Below are 21,990 nucleotides of genomic sequence, written 5' to 3'. Positions count from 1 at the left end.
ATATAAATGACAGCAGCCAATCAAGCACAAGTTTAAGTCTGCAGTGATAAAAAGGGATGAATTAAGATCTGTCCCCTCAACCACCATCAAAGCTCCCAATCTCTCACTTATTCAATATGATTATCAGTATTAATATACGTTCCAATGTTGCAATACCTTCTCTGTCAAATAACTGTCAGGTAACAACACATTTGTAAAATCTAATTTTATGCTCAAGTGACTCGTTTTCTCGCTTCTGCAATTCATCACAGCGTTTGCTCTGTTCCTCCCTCTCACACACGGCTTTTGTGTTTTATTTCCAGTCCTCTGTGGCTCGCTTGCTTTCCATATCTCTAGCATTGCAGGGAAAGGGTTGTTTGTTTGTTTTTGTTTTTTTTACATTGCACTAATACATTAAACACTTGACAGGATGACAAACACAGGGTCATAAACTACAAAATGTGACATACAATGTCCTCCCTTCCTTATACAAAGGAGACTGGGGCTAGTTGTCACAAGAGCTGTAACCTTAAGGTTACAGATATTTCTATAGCAATGTGTTTGTAAGTTTGTTTAAAACCTTTCAAATATTGGGGTAAAAAAAAAAGTGCTTTTGTATCTATCATATCACATATTTCATACATACCATATGTCATAAAACAACAATAGCTGTTATAGCTGTTTGCTAAATGAGTGAACATGATAAATCACAATTGTACACAAGACAACTGTTAAAAAAGTGTCCACAATATTATGAACATTTTAAGAGAAGGTTTAATGTTTGTTTCTAAGGTTGAGTCAAGTTATTACATTTATACTACATTACTAAAAGTCATTTTATTAATTATCATATGTTTAGAAACACATAATTGTTAGTGTGACACATGGATTCAAACACATAAAATATAAGCAAGATATGAAGCAGCCCATTCTTCATATTTCCTTTTAAAAGTAGCATTTCATACACACACACATACACCATACATACACACATACAGTTCCTGTTTTTCCTTATTTGGTCTGTTTCCTGTCCTTGTTTAGTTTGATCATTGATTGATTCAACACCTCTCAGTGCCCTCATTATCCTGCCTTTATAACCCTAGTCCTATCTGTTCAGTTTCCACTGAAAGGTCTTACTCCATATAGAGTAACAATTCACCTTATGGGGCACATTGTCACAAAACGTCAGCGTGTGTTCATTGTACAATATCTATTTCTCTTTTTTTTTTTCCTGAGTAATACCAAGTGGAAATGATCAACTGTGTTTTTTTTTTGTTTTTTGTAGCCAAGACTTTGTTATGTGCCTTTACAAAAGACAACTTTAAGACATGAAAAAGTCAAAAGTTTAAAAACAGAGCTGCCATAATGATATTATAATGCTACACTACAGCCCCTTCCATATCAGGAGAGCAATGCTATTGTTGAATGCAGGTGGTTCACTCTGGGTGCCAGACACCCGGTCATATTGTGACAGGTAACCTCTGCCAAACTCTGCAGAACAATGAAGGGTGCAGGCCAAAAAATAATGTACCCAAAACACACACACACACAGAAAGAGCCCAGAGCAGAATCTGGGCCTTGGCCTCCATATGCATTCAGAGAGAGAAAGGGAAGGTAGCGCCAAGCTGGCAAAAAGCCAGACTTTTGCTTTAGCAGATGCTTTAAGTACATCACCATGTTCCTGAGCTCAACACTCACATCACGTAACCGTGAATACATTTTCTAGGATAAAGTCACGTTACGCTACTGATGCTGACTGGTTAATACAGTGTTCGAGCCATGCTAAAATATACACATAGGTGGATTGACTGCTTACAAATGGTAGTCAGTCAATGTTTCCAAATTACAAAAAAAATAATATATATGTATATACAGTACAGACCAAAAGTTTGGACACACCTTCTCATTCAAAGAGTTTTCTTTATTTTCATGACTATGAAAATTGTAGATTCACACTGAAGGCATCAAAACTATGACATAACACATTTGGAAATATGTACATAACAAAAAAAGTGTGAAACAACTGAAAATATGTCATATTCTAGGCTCTTCAAAGTAGCCACCTTTTGCTTTGATTACTGCTTTGCACACTCTTGGAATTCTCTTGATGAGCTTCAAGAGGTAGTCACCTGAAATGGTCTTCCAACAGTCTTGAGTTCCCCGAGAGATGCTTAGCACTTGTTGGCCCTTTTGCCTTCAGTCTGGGGTCCAGCTCAACCCTAAACCATCTCGATTGGGTTCAGGTCCGGTGACTGTGGAGGCCAGGTCCCCATCACTCTCCTTCTTGGTCAAAGAGCCCTTACACAGCCTGGAGGTGTGTTTGGGGTCATTGTCCTGTTGAAAAATAAATGATGGTCCAACTAAACACAAACCGGATGGAATAGCATGCCGCTGCAAGATGCTGTGGTAGCCATACTGGTTCAGTATGTCTTCAATTTTGAATAAATACCCAACAATGTCACCAGCAAAGCACCCCCACACCATCACACCTCTTCCATGCTTCACGGTGTGAACCAGGCATGTAGAGTCCATCCGTTCACCTTTTCTGCGTCGCACAAAGACACGGTGGTTGGAACCAAAGATGTCAAATTTGGACTCATCAGACCAAAGCACAGATTTCCACTGGTCTAATGTCCATTCCTTGTGTTCTTTAGCCCAAACAAGTCTCTTCTGCTTGTTGCCTTTCTTTAGCAGTGGTTTCCTAGCAGATATTCTACCATGAATGCCTGATTCACACAGTCTCCTCTTAACAGTTGTTCTAGAGATGTGTCTGCTGCTAGAACTCCGTGTGCCATTGACCTGGTCTCTAATCTGAGCTGCTGTTAACCTGCGATTTCTGAGGCTGGTGACTCGGATGAAGATGAACACCGAGCCGAGCCAGATAATGAAGGGTTCTTTTGCGCTCGACGTAATGGCGATGGTTGCAAGCCTTCGGTTTACCTGGGCTCATAACATTAGCACAGAATCAGTTCAGAATCAATCACCAAAAGAATCAGTTCGGTTCAGATGCTCTGTGTGTCGGTTTGCTTCACGCTGAATTACACATGCGCAGTATCATCAGCTCCTCGGTTCTCGAATCGGAAGCGTCTGACAGAAACGGTTCTTGACTCGTGAACAAGTCAATCTTTTGTTCGTTATCTGGCTCAGCTCGGTGTTCATCTTCAGTTCTCTCTTCACAGCAGTTCAGTCATTGTACTGTTTGAGTAAATGAATTACTCTGGGATATTGGTTTGTTTTAACTCAGAGGGAGTGTCAGCCACATTAAAATAGTTAACAGCTTAAGTCATTTGTGGATTAATGCGTATTGGAGACACGAACCGTTTAAAACGATTCAGTTCAAATTGGTGAACTTGTTCAAAAAGATCCGGTTACATCGAATGATTCGTTCGCGAACCGGATATGACAAACTGCTTTGTTTTGAACTGTCTCACAACAGACATGGAAGAGAAGACAATGCTGAATAAAGTCGTAGTTTTTGCTATTTTTGGACCAAAATGTATTTTCGATGCTTCAAAAAATTCTAACTGACCCTCTGATGTCACATGGACTACTTTGAAGATATTTTTATTACCTTTCTGGACATGGACAGTATACCGTACACACAGCTTCAATGGAGGGACTGAGAGCTCTCGGACTAAATCTAAAATATCTTAAACTGTGTTCCAAAAATAAACAGAGGTCTGACGGGTTTGGAACAACATGAGGGTAAGTTATTAATGACATAATTTTGCAAACTGGGCGAACTAACCCTTTAAAATAAAAAAGATTTTTTGTAAATTAATTTGTCAAATACTGTGTGACCTCTCAGTTTTCTGTGTAATTATGACTAGTGACTGTTCTTTGTGTGAATGTTCTTAAACTGGTAGACTTTCTGAATGTACGTATATAGGCTATTTTAGAAAGGAAAATGTATCATGTGATAAATTCAATTTAATGTCAATAATCATCAATAAGAAGTGACGGTAGTCTGATTACAAGTATTTTAAAATGTAATACAATCTAATTACAAGTAAAAAAAAAATAATACGATTACACAATCCAGATTACATGTTCTCAGCACTAACAACATAGTAACAGTTAGTACTGTACATCAAAAACTTGTTCAAAAGCCAATTATTAACTGTAGTTTAAATAAAAAAACAAAACAAAAAAAAACAACACAGACCAGAACAGAAATGTTCAAGATCTCTAAAGCAGGTTTAAATATGAATTCAATACTTGGTTGGGGCTCCTTTTGCACAAATTACTGTTTCAATGTGGCGTGGCATGGAGGCGATCAGCCCGTGTCACTGCTGAGGTGTTATTGCTTTGATAGCGGTCTTCAGCTCCTCTGTATTGTTTGTCAGATGTTACTTATCTTGCTCTTCACAATACCCCATAGATTCTCTGTGAGGTTCAGGTCAGGTGAGTTGGCTGGCCAAAGAAGCACAGTAATATCATTGTCATCAAACCACTTGGAAGTGGTTTTGACACTGTGGGCTGGTGATAAAGACCTGTTGCAAAGTGAAATCAGCATCTCCATAAAGCTTGTCAGCAGATGGCAGCATAAAGTGCTCCAAAATCTCCTGGTAGATGGCTGCATTGACTTTGGACTGAGCAACAGTCCAGTTCTTTTTCTCCTTACCCCAGGTGAAATGCTTCTGATGTCATTTCTGGTTCAGGAGTGGCTTAGTTCTAGGAATGTGACATCTGTAGCTGTTTTCCTGAAGATGTCTGAGTGTGGTGACTCCAGCTTCAGTCCACTCCTTGTGAAGCTCTCCCAAGTTCTTGAATCGGCTTTTCCTGACAATCTTGCCAAGGCTGTAGTCATCCCTGTTGCTTGTGCACCTTTTCCTACCACACTTTTTCCTTCCAGTCAACTTTCTATGAATATATTTTTATACAGCTCCCTGTGAACAGCCAGCCCTTTCAGCAATGACCTTCTGTGGCTTTCCCTCCTTGTGGAGGGTGTTGATGATTGTTTTCTGGACAACTGTCAACTCATTAGTCTTTCCCATAATTGTGATTGCATGTTCTAAACTAGCCCAAGAGGTACCCAATATTTATAATCAAAATTAATCAAATTAATCAAGCTCAAAATGGAATATTCAAATTTTTTGAGATACTAATATGTTTTTCATATGCTGTAAATTGTAACCATCAGAATAAAAAAAAAATGAAAAAAAAAAACCTCTTGAACTATTTCCGTTTGTGTGCAATGAATTTAGTATATAACAATTTTTTTTTAATTTAAATTACAAATAAAAAAAGACCTTTTCCATGACATTCAAATTTTTTGAGATGCACCTGATACACCTGTATTCACACAGTTTATGAAAGGGGACATGGATGCATTTAAACTGCAATTACAGATGCATAAATAGGCCTAATGTTTTGTTTTTACATAAAACGTTGAAGACTGATATTTGAAATAATTTAAAACATAAAAAAGTTGACATGTGAAATCAAAACCACTGCACTGCACGGAAGTGCACTGTAAAAAATTGCTGTAGTTTCTACAGCAAAATTTTACAGAATTTTACTGTATAAACATTTTACAAGATGCAGCTGTAGTTCGCAATGCATTATGGGTCAAATAAGGTTTTACAGTTGTTAACAGTATATTTCCACGTCAACTGTAATTCATTTACAAGAAGCAGGTGTTGTCACTGTAGTTCCTGCTTTTTACACTAACTTACTGTAGTGTGGCATTATGGGATTGCGCGCGCATCATTCAAATCTGAAACCCAGCCGACTGGAGCAGCCCGAGAACGATTGAAGATAAGAGGCTTTATTCATAATTCCTGGTAAGTTCACTTAATTATACTTAAGAAATATATCCTTTTATATTTATTTAAGTTAATGTATAAACGATTTCATGTCACAATGGCCTCCTATCCTGACATTTAGACAAGTGGCCTTGGTAACTTATGTGCAGTAAACTGGCAATTGCTATCATAGCATAGTTAAGTTACGCCAAATGTTCGATTTTTGGAAGTAAAATTTTCTTATTGAGAGCATTTAAAAGTAGTGTTTACCTAACTTAAAATAAAGCCCAATGCGAACGATTGTCATAGCAACTACTATCTATCGAAATAACTGACGAACAGCAAAAATTTGAAATTTCATTCGTTCAACTATCCCATATTGACTCGACGCCTTACTATAATAAGTGAAAGACATCTTTATATGCCCGACTGGACAAGTTAGCCTGATTTAAAAAAAAAAAAAAAAAGAAAAGCCAGCCCTTTCCACATAAACTCTCAGAAAATACATGAGGTAAATGTTCAACTGTTGAGTTTATTCATAACATAAGATATAAGAAGCATCACAAGTGAGCAGTTTTGCTGAGTACCACGATTACAAATACATAGTTCAATAAACAATTAGTTAACAAGTTACTTACTTTTTTAGACACAATATTAACTGTTGTTGTATTTCACCAACGAATATAGTTCCAAACAAAGACCAAAGCAAAACTATTTTGCTCATTTTCAAATCAAAACTCTCAAAACTTTAGCTAAATGATTCATCTTTTTGAACGGATCGGTTCAATGAATGACTCAGTTGATTCCCTCATTAAGTTATTTACAGACCGTTCTCATCCCAAGGCGTCATATACTGACACTCTTGACATTTCGTCAACATCCTACGCACATGGCACCCTCTAGCGTCAATATTAGAAGCAGATAAAAATGGGCCAGAAGGCGCCTCCTAGCGGTCTAACCCTAACCCTAACCTTAACCCATAATCTGTGTCTCATATTGACGCTAGAGGGTGCCATATGCGTAGGATGTTGACGAAATGTCAAGAGTGTCAGTATATGACGCCTTGGGATGAGAATGCGTTAGTTATTTACTGCCACCTAATGGCGGATTAGTTTCAGGTTTAACAAATAGCATTGCATTTTTCCAACATTTATTAATTGTATTTTCAAATTTCATGTTATTACACAGTTGTAATTTTGCACTGTTAATTATTTAATTTGATTGGTGGTACAGTTCTACAATGTAATATTACAATTTGTATTATAAATTATATAATTTATAATAGTTTGTTTATTCTAAAATACATGCCTTTTTGGGTGTTAATTTTGGTCTCATTTACAGCACATAATGCTTAAAGAAATCACAAGATTATTTTCTTTATGTCGTGTAGGTGCAAAGAATAGCAGCTGATGTGGAGAAATGTTCGATGCTTCAAGACTCTGAAGCTGATTTTATTAGGTAATGTATTAATTCTTTAAATAATTTGATAAACTTGTAATTTAGATTACATTTTATATTGAAATACTGCATTGTAGGTTACATTATTGCTTATATTTATTCATTTCAGGTCCACCCTGTGGCTTTTGACTATTTGAGGGTCAGATGGTTGTGAATTCATACCTCAACATTGTGCGTCCCGGGAGCAGGCATCTTTTGCACACATTAATTTTTTCAAAGGTAACAAGTTTTACTTAAGTAATTTCATTTGTGAAAAAGGTTACTTATTTAAAGGGTTACTCCACCACATAATGAAAATGTAGTCATTCATCACTGTTAACTGTTAATGTCGTTCCAAACCCGTAAAAGCTATGTTCGTCTTCAGAACACAATTTAAAATATTTCAGATGAGAACCGGGAGGCTTGCATCTGTCCCACTGACAGCCAAACAATTAACAATGTCTAAGCCCAGCAAAGTATGAAAAGAATTGTCAGAATAGTCCATCTGCCATCAGTGGTTCAACTGTAATTTTACAAAGCTACAAGAATACTTTTTGTATGCAAAGAAAACAAAAAGATTTTTTTTTCTTTATTTAACAAAGTCGTTATTTTTTATTATGTCAGCCGCACCACACGGATACGCTGTTTTTGTTCAAATCAACACAGTGTAAATAAACATAGAAGCGTGTCCATGTGACCCAGCTGACACAGAACAGGCTATGTAGTGTGTGTCCAACAGATACTCTCCAAAAATGGCACTACACTGATGCAGAGGAGACTAATTGTTGAATAAATCCTTATTTTAGTTTTCTTTGCATACTAAAAGTATTGTCGTCGCTTCATAACGTTACGGTTGAACCACTGATGGACTATTCTGATGATGGGGCGGCAGTGGCTCAGTGGTTCATGTAGGTTGTCTTCAAACCGGAAGGTTGGTGGTTCAATCCCGGCTCCACCTGACCAAGTGTCGAGGTGTCCTTGAGCAAGACACCTAACCCCAGCTGCTCCCGACGAGCTGGATGGCGCCTTGAATGACAGACACCGCAGTCGGTGTGTGAATGTGAGTGTGAATGGGTGAATGTGAGGCAAAATTGTAAAGCGCTTTGGATGGCCATGTGGTCTGTTGAAAGCGCTATATAAATGCAGTCCATTTACCATTTACCATGATGTCTTTCATACTTTTCTGGGCCTTGACAGTGGTATTTACTGGAGAGTCTATGGGACAGTCACAAACCTCCCGGTTGCATCCAGAATATCTTAAATTGTGTTCCGAAGACGAATTAAGCTTTTACGGGTTTGGAACGACATGGAGGTAAGTGATTAATGGTAAGATTTTCATTTTGGGGTGGAGTAACCTATTAAGTACTGGTAAATGCTGATTGTATTGTATAAGTGGCATTTTGACATTTATTTTATTGAGCTAGTTTCATTCAATACTTAACTTTATCCTGATGTTTTTGCTTGTTTTTATGTGCAGATGTTTTCTTGGAATCACAACACTCACTGGATACAAGACGGACACATAGAGGCAAAACAAGTGGAAAAGTCTCAGAGAAGAAGGACAACCCTCATGTGTGTGACTTTCAGTATGTATTTATTAATTTGTCTTTTGCAGGAATATTCTTAATTTAATAGAACATAAGCTCAAACAATTAAAATTTTAATTTGTGATTTAATGTTGATTCCAGCATTTTATTTTAATCCTTTTCTTTAAAACATATTTTTTTTTTACCAAAATTATACAAATTCTATTGATTGACCTTCATTTTTATAGAAAGTTAATGTTCTACTCTGAATATGGCTTTTTTTAAACAGTTATTTGTGATGCTATGCTATTTTTATGATAAGATTTAACTGTTGAAAGACTGAAAATTTTATTTTACCAGTAAAAGCCTTGCAATGTCTTTCTGCCAGTTTTAATAAATACTTATTTGCAACATCATTGACTTGGTTTTTATTCATTTGTAAATGTATTAAGATAGAGCTCATGATAATGCATTTATATCAGTATTTTATAGTTTACTGTTAAAATTATTCTTTAAAGCAGTTTCATTGTTAAATTATTACAACATCATATTGTATTTAGGGGTATTTACAGGATTTTATTGGCAACTTTTGTTGCCAGTTAAATACTGTAATTTAATGAAATTACAAAAAAATACTGTAAAATATATTTACAGGAATTAATTGGCAACTTTTTTGCCAGGTAAATACTGTACTTTAGTGAATTTACAAAATATTGCTGTAAAATAAACTACTAGTACAACTATTAACTGTAATTTGCTTAGCAGTAATGTCCTGTAATCCATTTTACAGCAATTAACATCATTTTTTACAGGATTTTATTGGCAATTTTTTTGCCAGTAAAATCCTGTAAATTCTACAGTACATTTTTTACAGTGTGACTGTTAATTGAGAGTCATTGAGATTCAATCGATTCATTAAAACGACTGATTCGTTCAGAAACAAAGAATTTGACTGTGTTAAATGAGAGAATCACTGAATCATTTATTCAACGGATTAATTCAAAAAGCTGATTCATTCGATAAGTAAACACCGTCCATTTCTCAGAGACGCAAAACAGTGCTGTGATCTTTGTTTTAAACTATTTTCGTAAGCAAAATTAATAAAAAATCCAACAATATTATTTCTGAAATGTACTTACTGCTTTACTGAACTTGTTTAAAATGATTATTAAATGTGTTGATGCTGATATCTGCAGAAAACAGTAGTGTTACTCTTTGTGTGATATAGATTAAGGTAACTATAAAAAAATTATATAAATATAAAAGCATACAGAAGCATTTTTGCCATCTTAAATTTAGAATGCCTGGAATTTCGAGTTTCAACAGACTAATACATCAACGTGCGTGTACTCTGTGTGATTTGGTGATATAGACTACTTGATAATATCAGATCGCACATCATTACAACCAGGGGCATAGATTACGCGGGGGACGTGTCCCCCCCACTTTTAGTATCACGGAAATTCGTCCCCCACACTTTTTCGGGCAAGTGAGTTCATATAGAGGTTTTCAAGAGCTGGTGTAAATAAATATAGATTTAAACTCAAAGAAACAGGATAGTCTTCGCATGACCCTATGGTTTTTTATTGGACCGAGAAGGCGAAATGAACATCACGGAGCGCTAAACTCTCCTGCAGTGTGTGTTTCATTCATACTCGAAGCCAGAGGGCGCTCTCGCGCAGAAAGTCATAACAGAAAATTCCTAATATGGGCAAAAGCGTCCAGCTATTGCTGTATGAAAACAGTTTGTTTTCGGTTTTGTTTTTGTTCAAGTCCAAAAAAATCTCCAGCAAGTGATAAATAAAGTATAAGAACAATGCAGTGCTAATTGACATAGCATTTATTACAGTATAGAATCTATTCTGCCTTATGTGATAACAATTGTTTGTAGTATAAAAAAATCATTATTATTTGTTATTGTCCAGCAGTTATAGATTTCTAAGCCAAAAAAAAGAAAGAAAGAAAAGAAAGGAAAAGCTAGAAATTAGCGAAGAATTAGTTGCCTTTAGTATCCACTACCAGTCAAAAGTTTTTGAACAGTAAGCTTGTTAATGTTTTTTAATTCTCATCTGTTCTCCAAGCCTGCATTTATTTGATCCAAGTACTGCAAATCAGTGAAATTTTGAAATATTTTTACTAGCCTATTTAAAATAGCTGTTTCCTATTTGAATATATTTCAAAATGTAATTTATTGAGATTTCAAAGCTGAATTTTTTTGCATCATTACTCCAGTCACACGATCCTTCAGAAATAATTCTGATATACTGATTTGCTGCTAAAAAAAAAAAAGAAAGAAAAAAAACTCTTATTATGATAATGTTGAAAACAGCTGAGTAGATTTTTTTTCAGGTTTCTTTGATGAATAGACAGTTCAGAAGAGCAGCATTTATCTGAAATAGAAATATCTTGTAAAATGATGTCTTTATCATCATTTTGATCAATTTAAAGAATCCTTGCTAAATAAAAGTATTAATTTACATATATATATATATATATATATATATATATATATATATATATACTGACTAAACTTTTGAATGATATGGTGTATAATGTTGCGAAAGCTTTTTATTTCACATAAATCCTGATCTGGATCCTTCTATTCATCAAAGAATGGTGAAAAATAATTTACTCATCTGATTTAAATATTGATATATTGATCAGCAAATCAGCATATTAAGAATGATTTCTGATTAATGTGACACTGAAGACTGGGGGAATGATGCTGAAAATTCACCTTTGATCACAGGAATACATTACATTTAAAATAGTATAAGGGTAATATTTGCTGTTCTTTGGATCAAATAAAGGCAGACTTGGTGAGCAGAAGAGACTTCTTTCAAAACATTAAAAATCTTACTAATAGGTTACAGATTACAAGTTACCCTGTTTAACTAATTACTTTTGAGTACTTTTGATTACTTTTCTAAATTTGTGAAAATTAAAGAATAATAAATGAAAGCATATACATCAACTTAAATACAGTTATCTAATAAGCATGTGACGTATTCTGTGTAATAAACTCCTGAAACATTGGTGTTTTTTTAAACTGCTGTCTCTTTGTATATGATGATAGTTTTCTCAAAATAAGTAAAATGCACATGAAGTGACACAGAGCAGTTCTAGAGATTATGTTTATGTGCTCGTGTACTTCTATATTGAGGCAGCAGAGGTTGAAAACACTTCAAGCTTCAGTAGGCCTATGTGTAGTAAATGAAACCATGTCTTTGCCATTAATTTACAGGAGGGGTGGACTGGGAAAAAAATCAGACTGGAAAATTCAAACTCATACAAACAAATTCATGGACAAAACCATATTTTTGGTATGGACCTGACATAAAAAAGGTTTAAATCTTTAATTTGGGGACATGCAAAATAATTAAAAGTTCTCTCCTGAACTGCACCTTCACTTCCATTTTTCTCTTCAGTCTCTTTATTTTGCCCTGTTATCCATCTCTCTCATGACTTTAATACTCAAGATTGAATAAAACTATACTTTACAATACAATACTCTACAATACTACAATATCTTTATAGAAAAATCCTAATACTGTACACGAGTCATGTTTTTCCCTAACAAAAAATTACCATGCTTTTATTAGCCTATATAAAAGTAAAATAACCTTGTTTTGTTTTTGTTTTTTTTGCAAATGGATTTGTATTTATTTTTAAATAAATACATGTGTAAAATAATTTTACATTTTTGGTTACCACAGTTAAACAATAGTAACCATTTTCTCTGGATTTATAGTTAAATATTAAAATGTTAATTTTCGTAAGGGTTGTGGTGTTGTCTCTCGTAGCTCCCCCTAAACCTATAAAACAAAATCTGAATTTTTTTCAGCTAAATTCCTACTGTAACATTACAACAGATAATAATGATGTCCTTTATATAGTATTTTGAGTGATGACTGATGAGCAACGTGCTGCTGCTTGATTAAATAAATAAAACAAACAAACAAAGACAAAAAAGTATCTTTACAGATGAAACTGACCTGAAACCCTGAACAGTAGTTCTGCTTCTCTGCTCCAGCTGTGCACTTCTACAGTCCACTCTATTCTCTCTCTCTCTCTCTCTCTCTCTCTCTCTCTCTCTCTCTGTCTCTCTCGCATTGATTACTCTGAGTCTGATCCAAACCGTTTGGCGGAGGCGCGGAGAGCGCGCGAGTCATGACTAACACTTCATGACTTATTAGAGATTTAATTATCAAATGGCGTATTCGCAAATGATCGCTTTAGTACATTCGGCAGGCAATTATACAATAATGATATTAAATAGTGGGGCAAAATCGTCTGCCAGGCCACCGGGAATTCTCCCGGTGTCCAGTCCGCACCTTATTTCCACAGACACGCAGAATGTGCAAGTCATATATTGCATTTTTGGGGCTTAATATTCACAGACACTAGTCCATGTCATGTTTTGATTCAAGTGTACTGACCTACTTTTGATTTAGTCATCCAAAATGTGGCATATTCCGTCCGCGTTCCGTTTTTATGACTGGATTCTACGAACCAGACTGTATTTCCGCATCCCGGAAATTATTAGGGCGGTATGTCTCAGAATATTCAGTGCAATTTGGGAAAGAAATCAGTTAAATCTGTATGTGGATGTGTGTAAATATTCAAATGTAATCCCCTTTGTAATCGTAAAAAATTTCATAAGTAACTGTAATTTAATTACTCATTTTTTCGTAGTAACTGTAACTAATTACAGTTACAATAATTTTGTAATTAAATTACGTAACGCCGTTACATGTAACTAGTTACTCCCCAACACTGTGTATCACACACCCCAGACTCAACTTGAGTGGGAAATGAAATCATTCACAGTTGTGCGCGCACTTGTTTGCAAATGAGCATGAGTCTAACTTGCAAATGCCAGACAACTGATTCGTCAAACCTGCTTTCCTGCAGTCTGTGTTCTTCTGACTATTTTGTAGTAAATAACGAATATACTTATGGGAAATGTATCGGAGTAAAAGTATTCATTTTAATTAGGAAATGTAATGGAGTAAAGGTAAAAGTTGCCTAAAATATAAAAACTCAAGTAAAGTACAGATAGCCTACTCCTAAAAAAATGCTTAAGTACTGTAACAAATTATTATTACTTCATAACATTACACCACTGATTATCAGCTACCATATAAATAAATGCATCACTCACCACAGATAGAGAGAGCATAAGCAGAACTATGAAGGAAACATAGATTTCCCAGATTAATCATACAGAATTGTGCTGGGTAAGGGTCAATCAAGGTTTAATAAAGTATATCCAAGAAAGAAAAGACCACAATCAAAATATTGTATGCAAATATTACAGCATCTCTCTCGGTGTGTCTGCTGTGAGGAGCGACAGGGGACAAATAGAATATCATTGCCAACAATGAGGCAAAAATACCCCCCCCCCCCAACAAATTACATTACTACAAGATTAATGACTTTAAGATATGGAGAGACATAAATCACAAGTATGAAGTGAGAGGACACAGTGTTCTGTGTCCCTGCTATCATTTTTCTAAAGACATTTTTCTGCCAAAAAATCATTTCTGTCATCATTTACTCATCATTCCGGATCTTTTAGCCGGAACACAAAAGAACATTTTTTGAAGAGACCTCGTGCTGTTTTAAAAAAAATATATAATTATTGTACATAGAATCCATGTCAGTCAAGTTCCAAATAGGGCAAAAACACACTATAAAGCATCCAAATGAAACATAAAAACAGCTTTTATTTATTTATTTATTTTTATCATGAGCTTTGTGGTAACACTGATCGAGGAACAAACCTATAAACAGAAAGAGTATATCTCACAATTCTGAGCTGTGAGAAGAAAAATAAATGGGTTAAAATAGAACTGTGAGATATAAAATCAGAATTGTGAGAAAAAAGAAAAACTCTAAATTGTGATGTCATATGTACATTTTTATAACAATATTCACTTATTCATTCATCCATCCATTCATTAATTCTTTCCTTAAAGAATCAAACTCCTATGTCATAGCATTATTGTGAATTTTAGCTCTCATATATAATATTCAAACTCGCATCAGGCTTCAGTCAGACCACACAAATATTATTGTCTTATATATATATATAAAGCATAACGGCAACTCCTCACTATACAAATGTGCTGAAAAGAGCAGCATTAATAATCTTCAAATTAAACAAACAAACAAAAATGGTGGATAAATGATGGCAGAATTTTCTCTTTGAACTTAACTGCAAGTTGATCAACTGTAAAATAAGGACAGCAACGTAAATCAGAGGTGCAAAGAGGTGTGAGTGTGTGTGTGTAGGGGTGTGGGGGGGTGGTGGGTAGCAAGGGGAAAGACAGCGAGAGAAGGGGAAACTAAACATTGTGGGTGTATGTGTGAGCGTACAGGGATTTATTGTAATAGGCCTGTCCATCGCTTAGGGGCATCATTTCCATTAACGCGACATGAGGGGCTCTTTTAATTCCCAAGTTCTGAACCAGGAACAGCAGAAGGCCTAGACATTACCTGAGGGTCAAACACTCCCAAGATTAAAATGGATCTCCAGATCACTAGGTTAGATAACTACTAAGCACTACCAATACACAAGATAGTATAATTGTCATTGATTTTACATTTAGGGAAGCAATTAATATTTAGACAGAGTTTGGACAATGAATATCAATTCCTATTTTACAAGCAGATTTGTGACACTGTTTACTCATTCCACTTGATTAGCAATAACCTTGCCAGTTCCTGTTTGCATTTGTAATAAGATGCTGTAGCCATGCATCTTCTCCCAAAATGTTATAACATCCTAACCACCACCATCATTGCTCTTCATCAATGTTAATGAAATCTTAAGGGTCTTAATGAGAGATCTGTTTCACTTTTACTGTTGTGTTAAATGTGAAGGTGAAAATGTCCTCAAAGTCCTCAGGTCCACAGTGATAAATGAAATGTTAAATGAACAGTGTGTTACTGCAGAAACTGTGCCATCATCACTTCAAGATTTGAGTTTAAAGAATAGATTCAGTACTGAAAATCAATGAACAGTCAGCACAGATATGTGAATGAACCATTGCGGCGGCACAAAGGACTTTATTATTGAACTAACATAAATGGCCTGTCAGCTCAAGCAACTGTGGCTTGTATCTTTCAAAAAGACAAGGCGAATGCGGTCACGCAGCAGGTGATATATTGTTATTGGACAATGTAAGGCTATGTACTAGTGCACAGTATCATACTGAATACCGTCTCGGTTATGTATGGTAACCCTCGTTCCCTGAAGGAGGGAACGGAGACGCCACGTCGGTGACTAACGAATATGGGATATCGCTTCGATAGACCAATCTACTTCGAGTGTAAACTAAACGAGCCAATGCACATTGCCGTGCAATTATTGCATCCAGCTGCCGCTGATCACTGCGTGAGTATAAGAAGGCAGCAGGTGCAATGCATTCCAGTTTTTCGCTGAGGAGCTCAGCGGCGGTGCAGCAACCATGGCGACAGGACGTGGCGTCTCCGTTCCCTCCCTCAGGGAACGAGGGTTACCATACATAACCGAGACGTTCCCTTTCAGTCGGTCACTCTCGACGCCACGTCGGTGACTGACGAATATGGGAACCCTATCAAAGCGCCATGGGTGCTGCCCCTTCCAGTGCCCTGTGCGAGCTGCCTGCACCCCTATTAGGTGTAGGCCGGGGCTCAGAACAAGTAGCTCCACTCACCGTTGTCAAAGCACTACCTCACTGGGTGAAATTGGATAACACTGGGAAAACGTGCGTGGTCCGCTTGGAACCAGGACGCTGCGGAAGCCCCATCCTTCCGGAAGGAGGTCTCGGAGGCAAATACACATATAGCATCTGTTTAGGAGTATACAGAGAAATTTGAGGTGATTAAAATCCCTCTTGGGAAGGCAGAAGTCAGCCGGGGAAACATGGGCTCTAAGGCTATACCATGGACTATACGCATACGAGTACCGCTTAGGTCTCAATATGGAACCCACCCTTCCATGGTTCTCACGGATACATCATGAAGGCCTGGCGCTGGACGTTCTGCCGCGTCCAGCTGCTTAGGGTGATGGAGGATCTCAACAGGGTCTACAGTACGGATACTCTGGAGCAGTTTAAGCAAGTGCCACTACCCGTTTGAGGTGAGAACACAGGAGGATACCGGCTCTACACGAAGGCTATAGAACCTAGCGAACGTGTTAGGGGTCGCCCAGCCTGCAGCTCTACAAATATCTGTCAGCGAGGCGCCACGAGCCAGCGCCCAGGAGGATGCAACACTTCTAGTTGAGTGAGCTCGCAACCTGAATGGGCAGGGCACATCCTGAGCCTAATAAGCCAGGGTTATGGCATCCACAATCCAGTGGGCCATCCTCTGCTTAGAGACGGCACTCCCCTTTGCCGGCCTCCGTAACAGACAAAGAGCTGGTCTGAGGTCCTGAAGCTTTGTGTCCGGTCTACGTAGCTCCTTAATGCTCGGATGGGACAAAGCAAAGCCAGGGCTGGGTCTGCCTCCTCCAGTTTCCAAAGGTCTGGACCCAGGTGCAAACGCATACTTGCGTAGGTCCCGCGGCCAGCTGTGTGCCAGTAAGTCCGTGCTGAGAGTTCCCTCGGTCAGGGAGTAGAACAACTGGCAGTGAGAGGTCTCTGGAGAAGCAAATAGGTCTACCTGAGTGGCTCTGAACGACCTCCAAATTAGCTGGACTGTCAGGGGATGGAGTCACCATTCTCCCGGGAGCATTGCTCAAGACAGCTCGTCGGCTGTATGACTGAGCAGGCCTGGAATGTGAACGGCACGAAGTGACCTCAGAACCTTCTGACTCCAAAGGAGGAGGTGGTGGGCGAGTTGCGATATGCGACGAGAGCGCAGTGTTGTCCATTCGGACCAGCACATGCTTGCCTCGTAAGAGACCTTTGAGATGGTTCAAGGCAAGGTGCGCTGCTAACAACTCTAGGCAATTGATGTGCCACTGCAGCTGCGGGCCCTCCAAGCCCCTGAGACTGCATGCCCGTTGTACGTGGCCCCCCAGCCGGTGGTGGAGGCATCCATGTAAACCACAGCATGCCTGGAGATCTGCTCTAGGGGCACCCCTGCCCAGAGAAATGCAAGATCTGACCACGGAGTGAGGGTTTAGCAACAGGCCGGTGTAACTTGGACCCGAAGAGTGCCTCGCTTCCACGCCCATCTTGGGACTCGGCCATAAAGCTAGTGCTGGAGCGGTCTCATATGTAATAGGCCGAGCGGTGTAAGTTCCGCCGGGGCCGCCATATGCCCCAGGAGCCTCTGAAAGAGTTTCAGTGGGACCGCTGTCCTGAAAAGAGCCAGACCAGAAAAGGTCTGTGGCACGGAAGGATGGACACATGAAAGTACACATCCTTCAGGTCGATCGCTGCAAACCAATCTTGGGGACGGACGTACCCGAAAATGCGTTTCTGTGTCAACATTTTGAACGGTAGCCGATGGAGGGCCCGATTCAAAACTCACAGATCCAAGATCGGTCATAACCCGCCGCCTTTCTTGGGTACAATGAAGTACGGGCCTGTCCTCATATCGGCTGGAGGGACCAGCTCTATTGCGTCCTTCACCAGTAGGACTGCGATCTCTTCCCACAAGACAGGGGCATCGGACGCTTTCACTGTAGTGAAGCAGACACCGCAGAGCTTGGGGGGATGCCGGGCGATCTGAATCGCATAGCCGAGGCTGATGGTTCGCAGAAGCCAGCGAGACGGGCTGGGTAGCACTGACCAGGCCCTTAAAAACCGTACAAGCGGGACCAGCGGAACCACAGCTGTACCCGCAGTGGGGCAGCGAGGTGGAACACAGGGACCCACCTCGGGCGGCTTGTGAGCAGGCCGGAGTGTGGTGCGAGTGTGGGGTGCAGGGCTCACCTGGTTCCACGGGTTGGCAGAGGGTGCATGAGTAGGGCCTTTGTTGGCGTTCTCGAACCACCCGCTGCTGCCATCTGGCAAAGGAAGAGGATGAGTGAGGTCCGGTGCTTGGCCATCCGCAACTCTCCGTGCCCTCCTGGGACCCAGATAGGGAGAAAACTGCTCTCCTGTTGAGATTTCCAGATTCTCCGCCTGGCCCTCCTCCAGGGGAGGGAGAGGTGCCTTCACCATCCCCCAGAAAGCAGCTACCTCTCTCTGGGTCACCGGTCCCGGGGCCTCTTGCTCTTCTGCTCACCGCCAAGTTTGACGGCGGCCGGGACGGGAGGGGCAGCCTGCCTGCGCCCAGCTCCATGGCACCACTTGGAGGATGCTGCAGATGTGGCACGTCAGCGGGGCGGATGCAGGGGGCTGCCCTCGGCGACGAGCAGGGTGGGGCACTGCGGTCGGCGGGCGCCACCCCGAGAAACCAATCATCCAGCCGCAAGGGTTCGGGAGTCAGTGGGGGATTCCACTCGAGCCCTACCCTCTCGGCGGCCTTGGCCAGCCGCGCTACTGCCGGAAGTGGTTCTAGTCTGTCGGCCGCCAGAACGAGCCCAAGATCGCGGCCGCGGCAATGGGACTCCGCCCCCTGAAGGTAGTGGAGCCTGGTTCGCAGCTCCGAGATGGTCATATTCCCGCAGTGAGAACATGACTCATCCATGAAAGCCACCTCAGCGTGCTCGACGCCCAGACACGTGAGGCAGCGATCGTGACCATCACCCGTTGCCAGGTAACGACCGCACCCAGAAACGCACGGGTGAAACGGCATCCTTATAAGCGATACTAACACTCGGCTCCGAAGCGAAAAGCTGGAATGCATTGCACCTGCTGCCTTCTTATGCTCATGCAGTGATCAGCGGCAGCTGGATGCAATAATTGCATGCCAATGTGCATTGGCTCGTTTAGTTTACACTCGAAGTAAATTGGTCTATCAAAGCGATATATTCGATATATTCGTCAGTCACCGACGTGGTGTCGAGAGTGACCGACTTAAAGGCAATGCCTGTTATTTATTGTGAAACAGTATGAAGTATGCAGCAAAAATCTTTCAAACTGTATGTTTAGTGAAGTTCAACACAAAAACTAGTCACCAAATCAGAAACATAGCTGGTTATTGGGTCAATGAAAGTTGCGAATTTATTTTCTTTTTTTACCAGTTTGGATCTATTAATTTATTCAAAATACATCACAAATGCTAGTAGTATCAAAGACTATAGAATACCCAAGAGGTGTTATCGCTTGTATAGTTTTAAATGGGGAAAATTGCAACACTCCATTTTGCTGTGCTATCGAACTAAGCCTCTCCTACTCAGTAAAAGAGCTAATCGCTAATCTGTAAAGCCAGCATGTCACTTTGTTAATACATACAGTGACTTCTAATCCACCTGTTCTATAATATGTCTTTATCTTAAGAATTATAATATATATATATATATATATATATATATATATATATATATATATATATATATATATATATATATATATATAGTGAGATTTACTACTACGTTAACCCCAATGAAGTGATGTTATTTCTTTTTCGTTTGTCATAGTAAATTTGTAAAATGCAGTAGCATGTTCTGGTATTCCATGAAAAAAACACCATTCCACAATAATAGGTAAAATGCCATATCAAACTTATTCTAAGTATAAAGAATACAGCCAGAAACCAAAGCAGATTTTGCCTGCACACAGTACATGGACTAAGCCAACATTAACCCAGGTGAGCGAATAGGTTACCCCGCTTTCAAAGTGCAAGAGGACAGGACTAAATTAAAAAACTGACCTACTTATTACTAAAGAGACCATTCCAATGCAAACTTAATGCAGACAAATGGACGGAGGGTCCAGTGCATGTCATTTGGGACACCCCCGGCTAATTTCTAGGACAGGAGCTACTGAAATGGAAACTGAGCATGCCTTACTTTGATCGTTCACACCCCCTGGAACAAATGCAATAATGAGCAGATGACTTTGGGACCACCTTCCGGCCCGCTCGCTCTCTACTCACAAATAGCAGAACCACTAATATGTATATATATATATATATTATTTTTTATTTTTTTACAAAGTGGTCACATTAAAGTGACTTAGAAACTGGGTTAACATAATTTGTTTTTAGAATTTTATTGCAGACAAAAACAGGTCAATTCCACATATGATATGTTTGAAACTCAACCATATATAATCAATAGAGCACTGTACAGTGAGTATGGTATTAAAGCACATGGGCTTTATGTGTACAGTACAGCTTAGAGGACAACTGGGAAATCACTGAGGAGACCCTGGATTTGCAGAACCTCTTTTTTTTTTCAATAATTTAATGTCCCTTGTCTTAGCATTATCAGCAATCCAATTTCCCTTTTTTTATAAACTGCCTTTCTTAAATCACACAGAGCATAAAATAAATAAATAAATCAATACTATTGAAGCATGTGGCTACAAGAAACTCTTTCATCTACAACATTCTTCAAAATATACTATTCTATGTTTAACATGAAACAATATGGATATTACAAGGGGACGCCCATACACCCACCCTCATCATCATATGAGGGTAATACAAATAGACCCTTGCCCTTGCTACAATATATAGTCCAACATTTAATGCTGAAATTGTTTTGATATGCCTTAGTGAACGTATTTTGGACGACAACCAGAAACACCATTAGACCACTTAGAGGAGGAAAATCCATTAACTTGGAATCTTATTAAAAACCTGTCCATAAAAGACTTTTATTTTACACATGTGGATTAAAAAGTAAAACTAACTACTGACAATAATAGCAATAATGATAGCTGCAACAACAATAATATTGGAAGTTATAATGGGTGTTGTTCAAAGCCATCCTTGAAGAATCCACTTACAATGAAATATTACAAAACAATCAGTGATATAAATGATTGATAATAATGGAGGAATCCAGTCCTGGCTTTGATTAATCCATCCATTTTCAAGGCTTTTCTTTTTCAAAACTTAAAGGGGTCATATGATGCGATTTCAAGTTTTCTTTTCTTTTTGTAGTGTTTCAAGCTCTTGGTGCATAAAGAAGATCTGTAAAATTTTGAAGACTAAAGTCTGAAACCCAAAGAGATATTCTTTATAAAAGTTAAGACTCATCCACACCTTCCTATATGCCTCATTTAAACACGCCAAGGTGTAATCTTTGATTCTCGCTGTTGCCGCTGGCGCCATGTCGTGGAGACGCTGTTTCGTGGTGAGCATGATTTCACCATGTACAACATGTTCCTGGATCAATATCCTTGTTCATTTTGGAACAATATTCCAATTAACCAATCAGAATTGAGATATAACTTTTCAGGAAATATCTGTTGTAGGCTTACAATCAGGTTTAAGTGCTTCTACACCTTTGTTAATCAGCTATTATT

The 21,990-nt window shown here is 38.8% G+C and overlaps 1 protein-coding gene and 1 long non-coding RNA gene across 2 annotated transcripts in view; one reads left to right on the top strand and one right to left on the bottom strand.

The window, feature by feature from the left end:
• The window catches only part of LOC132102733 (glutamate receptor ionotropic, kainate 3-like), a 165,140-nt gene that overhangs the window by 84,445 nt on the left and 58,705 nt on the right, over positions 1-21,990 (bottom strand). The gene's annotated exons all lie outside the window — the stretch shown is intronic.
• LOC132103556 (uncharacterized) lies at positions 5,463-8,720 on the top strand. Its single transcript, XR_009423397.1, has 3 exons — positions 5,463-5,765; positions 7,117-7,403; positions 8,641-8,720. It is a non-coding gene; the product is annotated as an uncharacterized LOC132103556 (long non-coding RNA).

This window comes from Carassius carassius, chromosome 24, assembly GCF_963082965.1.
Source record: "Carassius carassius chromosome 24, fCarCar2.1, whole genome shotgun sequence".
Classification (NCBI taxonomy): Eukaryota; Metazoa; Chordata; class Actinopteri; order Cypriniformes; family Cyprinidae; genus Carassius; species Carassius carassius.
The sequence above is the reverse complement of the archived record's forward strand: the minus strand, read 5'-3'. Positions and strand labels throughout refer to the sequence as shown.